This window comes from Suncus etruscus, chromosome 4 (assembly GCF_024139225.1).
Source record: "Suncus etruscus isolate mSunEtr1 chromosome 4, mSunEtr1.pri.cur, whole genome shotgun sequence".
NCBI classification, from domain to species: domain Eukaryota; kingdom Metazoa; phylum Chordata; class Mammalia; order Eulipotyphla; family Soricidae; genus Suncus; species Suncus etruscus.
In genome coordinates, this window is record NC_064851.1 from 119,890,570 (window position 1) to 119,902,718 (window position 12,149).

General features: G+C 34.9%; 1 non-coding gene across 1 annotated transcript; it reads right to left on the minus strand.

Annotated features, from left to right (window-relative positions):
* Positions 1-3,300: 3,300 nt before the first annotated feature.
* Positions 3,301-3,433, minus strand: LOC126007792 (small nucleolar RNA SNORA51). Its single transcript, XR_007495275.1, has one exon. It is a non-coding gene; the product is annotated as a small nucleolar RNA SNORA51 (small nucleolar RNA).
* Positions 3,434-12,149: the final 8,716 nt, after the last annotated feature.

A 12,149-nucleotide genomic window follows, 5' to 3' on the forward strand; every position in this document is an offset into this window, starting at 1 on the left:
TTGGGAAAAAGAATATGGGAGGAATTACTTTTCCCAACTTTAAACTGTACTACAAAGCAACAGTTATCAAAACAGCATGGTATTGGAATAAGGATAGGTCCTCAGATCAGTGGAATAGGCTTGAATACTCAGAAAATGTTCCCCAGAGATACAACCATCTAATTTTTGATAAAGGAGCAGGAAATCCTAAATGGAGCAGGGAAAGCCTCTTCAACAAGTGGTGTTGGCACAATTGGATAGCCACTTGCAAAAAATTAAACTTAGACCCCCAGCTAACATCATGTACAAAGGTAAAATCCAAATGGATTAAAGACCTCGATATCAGCCCCAAAACCATAAGATATATAGAACAGCACATAGGCAAAACACTACAGGACATTACAGGCATTTTCAAGGAGGAAACTGCACTCTCCAAGCAAGTGAAAGCAGAGATTAACAGATGGGAATATATTAAGCTGAGAAGCTTCTGCACCTCAAAGGAAATAGTGCCCAGGATACAAGAGCCACCCACTGAGTGGGAGAAACTATTCACCCAATACCCATCAGATAAGGGGCTAATCTCCAAAATATACAAGGCACTGACAGAACTTTACAAGAAAAAAACATCTAACCCCATCAAAAAATGGGGAGAAGAAATGAACAGACACTTTGACAAAGAAGAAATACGCATGGCCAAAAGACACATGAAAAAATGTTCCACATCACTAATCATCAGGGAGATGCAAATCCAAACAACGATGAGATACCACCTCACACCCCAGAGAATGGCACACATCACAAAGAATGAGAATAAACAGTGTTGGCGGGGATGTGGAGAGAAAGGAACTCTTATCCACTGCTGGTGGGAATGCTGTCTAGTTCAACCTTTATGGAAAGCGATATGGAGATTCCTCCAAAAACTGGAAATCGAGCTCCCATACGATCCAGCTATACCACTCCTAGGAATATACCCTAGGAACACAAAAATACAATACAAAAACCCCTTCCTTACACCTATATTCATTGCAGCTCTATTTACCATAGCAAGACTCTGGAAACAACCAAGATGCCCTTCAACAGACGAATGGCTAAAGAAACTGTGGTACATATACACAATGGAATATTATGCAGCTGTCAGGAGAGATGAAGTCATGAAATTTTCCTATACATGGATGTACATGGAATCTATTATGCTGAGTGAAATAAGTCAGAGAGAGAGAGAAAAACGCAGAATGGTCTCACTCATCTATGGGTTTTAAGAAAAATGAAAGACACCCTTGTAATAATAATTTTCAGACACAAAAGAGAAAAGAGCTGGAAGTTCCAGCTCACCTCAGGAAGCTCACCACAAAGAGTGATGAGTTTAGTTAGAGAAATAACTACATTTTGAACTGTCCTAATATTGAGAATGTATGAGGGAAATGTAGAGCCTGTTTACGGTACAGGCGGGGGTTGGGTTGGGTACAGGAGGGAGATTTGGGACTTGGGTGATGGGAATGTTGCACTGGTGATGGGTGGTGTTCCTTTTATGACTGAAACCCAAACACAATCATGTATGTAATCAAGGTGTTTAAATAAAAAAAAAATTTAAAAAAATAAAAAAAAAAAAAAAGAAAAGATCCAAGAATAAAATTAAAGAAACCAAGGTCAGAGTTTGACTTTGAGAAAACATAGGATGCAGAATCTCATATATGATGAAAATAGGGATTGATAAAAAAAAAAAAAAACAATAAATAAATTGCTAAGATAAATTTGTTTTCGCCATCTTAATAATCATTTTGGAAGAAATAATATGTTTAATTTTTACATTTCACCTCAATATTGTAATGAATGATAGACTTTCTGTTCTAAACCATTATGAATGCAAGTAGAAGAGCTTCTAATTAACTGGTAATCTCACTATTTTGCATAGATTTCATACCAAAAAAAAAACATAAGAAAGGGGTAATAGAGTATAGGATAAAAGATTTCCTATGGATGAAGTTTTAATTTTCCTATACATGGATGTACACGGAATCTATTATGCTGAGTGTAATAAATCAGAGAGAGAGAGAAAAACGCAGAATGGTCTCACTCATCTATGGGTTTTAAGAAAAATGAAAGACATTCTTGCAATAATAAATTTCAGACACAAAAGAGAAAAGAGCTGGAAGTTCCAGCTCGCCTCAGGAAGCTCACCACAAAGAGTGATGAGTTTAGTTAGAGAAATAACTACATTTTGAACTGTCCTAATATTGAGAATGTATGAGGGAAATGTAGAGCCTGTTTAGAGTACAGGCGGGGGTTGGGTGGGGAGGAGGGAGATTTGGGACTTGGGTGATGGGAATGTTGCACTGGTGATGGGTGGTGTTCCTTTTATGACTGAAACCCAAACACAATCATGTATGTAATCAAGGTGTTTAAATAAAAAAAATATTTTAAAATATTAAAATGACAGCTAGAAATCAATTATAGAACACAATATTGATTGAAATAGATACAAAACTCTCAAATATATATCTCCAGTAAAATATTAGTGTGCTAATTATGTCTGACTATTCTGATAGATTTCAACATAGTTTATATGTGATGATTATATGCTTGACATATGCATAAATAAGTATATTCAAAGTGCATATTACATATAATGGCATATATAGTTCTCTATTCCCTTAACAATGATATAAATCAGAAAAGAATATCCTAGTTTGCATATAGGAAACTTACCTAAATTGATGTTATAAGTTGAGATTTAGATACAAAATAACTTGTCATATTTTAACATAGAAAATTTGGAAAAAATACATATGGTTTTCAAATCATATAGACCTTTGCAGTAATATTTAAGTCAAAATAAATTAGAAAAATAGAAAAATAATTTAGAATAATATAGAATAATAATGTAGAATAATAAGTGAAATTATTAATAGCATTATGTAAGTTTTACATTATTGTTCATTATACATCATCAAATGTATGTACAATAAAATAGCCCATACATTGGATATAGCACAAATAGAGTTTGATAATTATACAGTTAAGTTCATGAAAAGATAAAAAGTGGAATTGTTGAGTCACCTGGCAGCTCAATTCTGAGTTGACTGAAAAAACTAAATAATGAAAATTACTATAGAATTCATTATAAAAATGAAAACTTACTGTCAGCAAGTTATTCTTTTATCTAGCTTAGTTATTAAGAACAAAATCATCTTGCATAATCTAAGTTATCATTTCTTATTGAAGTTTTAATTTTGATATGGATTCAATTGACAGGGCTCAATATCAACTGTTGTTCAGTGGAACATGGTGTCATCTTAGTATTAATGACTAATTTATTTTTGTTGTTGTTCCCCCAATTCACAATACAGACCAGGCAAAGGGCCTGGGTTGAGGTGTACATGGGTGTATTTACTGTACCTCCTCTTTCTATACAGTCAGTGTAAAGAACACAGCCTGTGGTAAGAACTGGGAGGCCTTATCTTTTCTTTTCTTTTTTTATTTTTTATGCATATATATATATGTGTGTGTGTGTGTGTGTGTATATTTATATAAAATCCTTCACCAGTGCAACATTGGTCATGGGAACTGGTCATGGAAATGTTGCATTAATGACTAATTTTTAAGAGACATATAAAACACAAGCACCACATTTTCTGTTTTTCTTCCTGTAATTTTAATAGACCTACATGAAAAAGAAATTTTCCTTTTAAAAAAATTTTGGGCCATACCTGGCAAGGCTCAGGGAGTATATGGTTAACCCTGGTTAACCACATGAAAGAAAGTACCCTACTCACTGTACTATCACCCCAGCAAACAGATATTTTTTCTTTTGATTCAAGCTATTTTAAGAGATGAATGATGATAATGAATTTTTAAGCCTTTAGTTATATCTGCCCATTATGTTCCTTATGTATATATTTTCATATGAAACATGGATATGAACATTGGATGAATCATTTTCTATATTTAGAAATTAAAATACAAATAATGCATGTACCTGTCAATTTTGAATGAGATATTTTATGTCACAGAAAAGATATTATTTGTAAAGGAAATTCTTGTTTTAACCCATAGTAAATATTAGAATTCTGAAACTGTTATTGTGATTATTAGTACTGAATCTAAGAGGGTTGGGAAAATGTAAAAATGTATCTGTGAAAGAAAAAACTACATTAATAGAAAAAAAAAAGGCGAGAAGAAAGGAGAGGCTGGTGTGTGTTTCCCTTTCATCAAGAAAACCTTGATTTTGGGGCCAGAGAGATAGCACAGTGTTTGGGCGTTTGATTGCCTTGCATGCTGCCAACCAGGACTGAATGGACCTGAGTTCCATTCCTGACATCCCATACAGTCCCCAGAGCGTTCCAGGAATAATTTCTAAGCACAGAATTAGGAGTAACCCCTGAGCAGGACCTGAGTTCCATTCCTGACATCCCATACAGTCCCCAGAGCGTTCCAGGAATAATTTCTAAGCACAGAATTAGGAGTAACCCCTGAGCACTACCGGGTGTGCCTGCCCCCCCTCCAAAGAATGAGGGACTTGATTTAACTTTTCATTACCACCTAAAGTTTTACAGTCAAGTGTGGTTATGCTCATAAATTAAGCATTCTGTGATATCGAGGTGCTAACATAACTTCATTATATATTATTTTTCTGTTTTGTAAATATATTCATATTAGACATGCAATATGTAGGTATCCCCTCCCCCAACTACTTATTTATCCCACCTGAATGATCAAAACTGCCCACACCTGGAATGGGTGGGAAAAGGAAGCTGACTTAGGGAGAGAAAGGGGTTAAGAAGGGGAGTTAGAGGCAGAAGTGAGAATCAACAGCAAGCTCCAACAGAGAGATTTAGTATCAGCAATTCAGCAACAGATTCAGCAGCAGTACCATCACCAAAGGGAGTTAGTCAGCCTGGAAGCCAGTTAGGAAGCCTGGAAAAAGCAGCTGAAAGGGAGACAGAGGCAGAGAGAGGTAGAGGAGTAGAAAAGTAGCTGCTAGGAAAAGGGTTAGTATAGAGACCATGTGAGGAGGTGTACATGGCGGTAGGGACTGTGAAATAAAGCTAGATGACTCTTGGAGCTTCATCTGATTGCTTCGTGACTCTCTCCGCCCTCACCCTGTAACCTTCAGACCTGCCAGACCATAGGGACTGCAGGAGCCGGGTGGAGCCCAGAAAGGCCTCATCATCCCCTCACCAACTCTAGGACTCATTAATTTATGTTAATACAACAGTAATATATGTATTTAAAACACAAGTTTTTGTAATTCCCACTGTATAAAGATAATGAATATTAAGTCTTTATGACCATTATCCTATATATGCATGATTTTAAAATGATAGGAGTCAATGACCATATTTATTTTCATGTTTTAAGAAGAAATCTTAATTTGGGCTTTTTTTTTTTGTTTTATTTTTGTTTTTTTATATGAACTAACCCAGATTTCACCACCAGCACTCTATTTGGTCAACTCACAGTCACGAGTAATTCCTGATCTTAGAGCCAAGATTTAGCGCTGGGCAAAGCTAGATATGGTCTGGAAAACAAACAAAAATATAATATGTGTAAAACTATCTTTGGGAATTATTTGAGAAATAAATAATATTAACTAAAGAAGTAGGAAAGAATGTATTTTTGTTATTAACTCTTTCATAATGCTAAAGTCTTTTGAAATTATCATACAAGTTGCATACTTATAGTTAAATTAGAATAATTATTCTCCAGAAATGAGGTTTGGATCTATTAGCATAGCTTTTAAAGAACAGGCACCAACGACCCACATTAAATTGATTATATTAGGATTCAGCCATATGTATATTTTTAAAAAGAGATTTCAATGATTGACACATATCATAATGAATGTACAAGTTAATTGATTAGAAAGTAGGAAGAAATGAGTATTTGATGTTTATTCTATCATACTTTTAACAATCTCTATTCTGGATACAATATTGAAAGCACATACACAAAATTGAAAAGGCTTTTCAAACCCAAAGATGTTATTTCAAATGATTTTATTTTATTAATGTGTACATATTAAAGTTATACATGAGTTTTAATAATAAGATTCAAGTGAAGGCCAGATTGATATCACTAGTCTAAAATCTCCTTACTTAAATCTAACATGTAGAGTAGTAAGTTTAAACTTCTCTCTGTATTCACTTTGGTCAAAATGAAAATTATTAATATAAAAAAATAAATAAACTCTTTGTAAATGAATTGATGATATTGAACAACTACCAGCTTGTTCTCTTTGCCTAGGAATGTAACATTTTCACCAGGTTTCTTAGTTACTTTGCAAAAGTAGAATTAGCATCATAGGGCCTGGGAGGTAGGGCTCTTGCCTTGCACAGAACAGAGCGGGTTTTATCTCCCACACCAATATGAATCCCTGAGCATGGCCAGGAATGGGTCATTCCTGAAGACAGAGTCATCAGCAATCCCTGAGCACAGTTGGCTGTGACCCAAAATTAAAAAAAAAAAACTAGCATTGTTATAATATTTTAATATATAATGATTTTTTTGTTGGTTTTGTGGTCAGCCCTCACAGTAGTCAGGCTTATTCTTGACTCTGCTCAGCTGATTAAATGGGGTTTCAGGTATTAAGCCTGAATCACCCGTGTACAAGTGGGTATTCTACCCACTGTACTATTGCTCTGGCCTAAATATAATTTTTTATTTTAAAGTATTATGTTTTTGGTCACTTTATTATGGGGTTTTATTTTATATCATAGAATATTCACTGTCTTTATTTTAAAGAAATACCTGTTTCTTTTATATATTTCAAATTATGTTTTAATTTATACTCATTAATTTCAGAAATGATGCTTTGATTTCTGCATCTGAAAAAAAGATCTGTTACTAAAATAGGTAGATATGAGTAATTTTACAGCAGTTTAATAATTGTCGGAAGAAAAACAAGGCATGTAATTAAATGTCAGTGTCTGAATATAAAAAAGGAGGAATATTAAAGGTTAGTGATTGTAGATACCTTCAAAGTGAGCTGACACTCCATGACTACCTGGAGGTCCTCATTGAGCATTCATATAAGCTGGTTTCCAGCAAGCAAGATTTGGCCATCACAGAGGTTGAGAGGAGAATAAAGTTAACAGATTGTGTGGTTGGTCACAGCAATTACAAAATTGGACAGTTGAATAGTCTAAAATACATTTACCAAGTACCTAATATAGAGATTATATTGATTGCTATTAAAGAAAATAGTAAGACCTGAAATCTAGAGAGTATACCCTACTGGATTTTGTTGTTATTTTTTTGTTAACAAGCTTTTTTTATTATAAGTTATAGTTCCTAGTGTTCTGCATAATGACTTGATACTTGTGAAAGTTGTAAAATGATGACCACAATAAGTCTCATTAACATTTGTTCATAGGTATGAAGTATTTTTTATTGCGACATGGGCTGTGATTTATTCTCAGTAGTTTTCAAATATGCAACAATATAATACATTAGAGTCATCAAGACTTATGGTATAGCTGAAAGTTTGTTCACTTTGATTCCATTTATTTAATCCTTTACCTTTCCCATGTGTCTGGGGGTGGGTACTTCAGGCATTTTGGAGGACCAAAATGCAGGAATATTTGGATGCTTGTGCTGTCTGCAATTCTAGTGGGTCTTGCTAATGGCTGAGGCCAGAGGCCTGCATGTCTTTAAATGGAACTTCCTAAATTGCCTGTGTCACAAGCAGGCCAGCCAGTGGGTAGCTTAAGCAGAGGAAGCTGTGGCAGCAGAAGAGGCAGGCATTTCAGAGGGCTGGGCCACATACACCTGCATCTGTTATGAGCCAGGGCTACAGTCTTGGACCATGCTTAGAGACAGTTTTCCAGGAAGCTAAAGTTGTTGTGGCCCTTGCAGGGGCCTGAGGTCTCTGGAGTAAGGATGAAAGTCAGAGAGGCACAGGGGACAGGCCAGCAATGACCTGGATAGAGAACTGTAACATGCAAGACTTGAGCCAGCAGGAAGTTTTGTAGGCAGAGCAGTGGCTTGCTAGCTAGCTTGTTATCCATAGAAAGTGGATATGGTATATCCCAATTGTGGGGATACAGCTTATTGATTAGCAGGCATGGGGGACTGACAGAAACTGTGCTTGTTTGCCCACTCTGCCCTTAGGAGAGTTGTCTAACTTCTTTCCTGGCCTGGAGAGAGTTTTTATTGAGGACTCTCCCTCAGAGTCTGGTGACCTGGAAGGTGATTTCTAACTTGGAAGCTTCCGGTGCTGTTCTTAGAAAGACTGTATAGTTAGCCTAGAGGGCTCCCCAGTCACTCTGATTTACATCTATCCCTCCAGTTACCTGTCTTCAGATTAATGCCATTTCTAGAATTCACTCTCCAAGGGGTCAGATTTGGTATTACTGTTTAAGTTTTGAGGCCTGTGGATATGAACTACTGTTTCTCAGTCTCTTCTCTCAGCTTCCCTGTGCTTCCCTCCCATGAGTGCTCATTAGAAAGTGGCACGTTTGTCCAAATATGTTGGATACTAGTCCTGGAGTGTCAGGTGTCAAACACACCCTCCCTATACAGATACACACACATGCAAGAAGGAAAAATTTAGCACCCTCCCCTCGTTATGTCTTCTTGATTGAAAATCACTTTCTTTCAAATGTACAGAAATATTTATTAAAAATGACCATTACAGTGGCCGGAGAGATAGCACAGTGGTAGGACGTTTGCCTACAAGCTGGAGGGTGATTCGAATCCTGGCATTCCATATGATCCCCAGTGCCTGCCAGGAGCAATTTCTGAGCACAGAGCCAGGAGTAACCCCTGAACACAACCCAAAAACAAACAAACAAACAAAAAGACCATTACAGAGGCAAAGTCACTTATAAAAGTATTGGAATTTTAATGTATGCTTATTTGCTTTACTGGAATGTAGTTGAATATTAATTAACATAACGAGATAATTCCCACATGCCTACAAATTTAAAAATATAACTAATACGTGGATTAAAACTGAAAGGAAAGGGGCCAGAGCAATAACATAGCGGTAGGGCATTTGCTTTGCATGCAGCTGAACCAGCATGGACCTGGGTTCGATCTCTGGTGTCCCATATGGTTCCCCCGAGCCAGGATCAATTTCTAAATGCATAGCCAGGCATAACTGTTAAGCATCATAGGGTATGCTCCCCTCCAAAACAAAACAAAACAAAAATTCTCAAAGGAAAACACATGTTTATATCACAATAAAAATAATTATATTGGCTATAGCATAAATAAATAAATAAATAATTTTAATTCTGGGGTTCAGAAAATATATTCTAAAGCATATACCAATACTTTAAGAGACATAGGTATATATTTATATGTGCGTGTGATGTGCTTTGAGGCCCTACCTGGCAGTACTCAGGTCTCACTTCTAGCTCTGTGCTAAGAAATTACACATGATGGGATTTGTGGTGCTTGGGATACAATCAAGGTTTGCTGTGTGCAAAACAAGCGCTCTACCCACTAGATTACCCTCTGCCCCCAAGAGACATAGAAAATGAACTGGATACCAACTAGTTCTCATATTTAAAATATTTAGATAATGTCATATAAGCTCCTCCAAGTAAATAAAAAGGAAATATTAACAAAGGACTCATAATTGATCTAAAAACCAACATACGGACAAGAGAAAATAATGAAAAATAATAATACATTTTTATTTGAATAATTTCTATTTTGACCAAATTGGATTAAAAATCTTTCATAGTAATATTTTAGGTACATAGTGACATTGAATCAGGGGCATTCCTACCACCAGTGTTGTCCTCCCTCCACCCCTGTTCCCAGCATGCTTCCCATATCCCCCTCCTATGACTCCCAGGCTGCTTGGATAAGTGGTCCCCTCTGTGTCTAGCTTGTTGTAGATTGGGTTTCGATTCTGTTGTCCTTGGCTTTAGATTTGGTGTTTAAGTATGATCATTTTATATTTCTATTCAATGTTCATACACCTGTTTGGTCATTTTAAAATAAGCACTACCTAGTAACTAGATCACAGAATAGAGATATTTTAAATTACTATTGTTGTAACAAAGAAAAAGCAGACCTCTATAGCTCCAAGATATAAATAATAAAAATATGTGCTGAAAGATGAAGAATCAATAAACATAGAGTAAACTAATCACTTAATTTCAACTGGAAATAAATAAGACACAAGAAAAATCTGAGTAGCCTAATTACTATTAAATATTAAATCTTTGAATCTTACAAATTGTATAATCTTAGACATAAATGACTTTATCCATGACCTTTGAAAATGTTAAGAAATTGCTGAATATACACATTAAGCCTTTTTGAGTATACATGTAAAAATTAGTTTTCTTAAAAATCCACTCATTACAAATCATTTTGGAGAGGAAATATGAGACACTGGAATAGAAGTTTTGCAGAAACTACAGCTAATTACCCAGAGGACTCCCATGAATCCCTAGTGTAGAAGAGACTTCAAAAGATAGCTTTCCTACTGTAAGTCATTTTGCTACCCCTTTTGGATGACTTTATGAAAGCTCAGTCGTGGTAGAATGAAATGGTGGGGTCACATAGGTTTATCATAAATGTAGCAAAGGTGGAGACTTGGACACCTAAGTCTTGATTTCTGTAAAACCTTTCCTTTCAGCCTTGCTCTGACTCAATTAGTCATATATGATTTATGAATGAGTGCCCATAAGAAATAAAAGCTAAAGACACATGATTTATTTTCAGTGCCAAAGTAGATTGGCTTTCTCACAGATTGCTTTCACAGTCTGCGTTTTCTCATTCTTGCTTCTACAGAACTAAGTGGGGTTCACAGACCCCTAGACCTTCCTGCAGCAACCAAGAGATTTAATGTTGCAAATCCTGTCAACTTGATCTATTTCTGATATCATTTTCTCTTTCAGACCCTTTTTTGGCTTCTGGCCTTGAAGAGGTTTGAATGTCTTGACAGATAAATGAAGCAATTTCAGTATGCTTGAGCCCACTTTTTTGATCAGTTCATAGAAAAAAAAGATAAAATGTCTTTTTGGCAAAATATTACAAGAAAGGTATATGAAACAAAAATCTTATAGAAAGGACCATAATCAGAATGTAGACAAGGGAGACCAAAGACTAATTGTTTCTTTGCATGAATGTTAAGTGTATATGGCTTAGTTGATGGATGAGTCTAAATATAAAAAAGAAAAAAAAAAGTAGAAAATTAAGCATGTTAGAAAAATCGATTGTTCTAGTGATTAAACTACAGTTACTCATTTTTTGAATTGCTCTTTCATCCTGTACAGGGATATAAGTTCTCTGAAATATTATTTTATGTGTATCAGCACGGACTTAATTAAGAATATTAATTTTTATTTTAAGTTATAAAAATAAACATACTAATTTTACTAATGATTTTGAAATTAAAATATTTAAGAAAAATTTAATTGATACAAAATTAAAAACTTCATTTTATTTAAAATTTTTACATATATTCTGATAGTTTAGATCAGAAGAGTTGGCTTACTTAATGTCAAAGTTAGCAGAAAAGTTAAAGAAATAAAATAATATAAGCATTATTATAGAACTGATTGACCCCTTTAGCTACCATTAATTTTCTATTAGTTCTATGTAAATTTTTCATCTATTAAAAATAAAATGCTAACATACACCATATAGAACAGAAGCAATGGTTTAGACAAACTGATGTGAAATTTCTGACATAAAGTTTGCTCCAGTAAAGATTGGGTCATTTAAATTGGTAGAAATAGTGTATCCTTATTCCTTATTTTCTGCAACTAGATAATGTATCCTCATTTAACTCTAAATTTCTATTGAAGATAATTATGAGGGAAAATTGTAGACTCAGTTATAATTAAATATTTTATATTAGAAGGCTGATGATCTTATCCTCAAACTGAGCTCAGAAATTTAGCTCCCCAAAATTTCTGAAAAACAATATGGAGATTCTTAAAAAAAAAAAAAAACCCTGGAAATTGCATTCCTATATTCTATAGCTATACCACACCTAAAGATATATGTTAGGAACACAAAAACACAATACAAAAATACCCTCTGCACCCCTCTGTTGATTGCAGCACAATAATAGAACCTGGAAAAAACCCAGGTGGCTGACAACAAATGAGTGGCCAAAGAAACTGTGGTACATATACACAATGGAATACTATGCAGCTGTCAGAAAAATGAAGTCATGGAATTTTCTATACATGGATGAACAT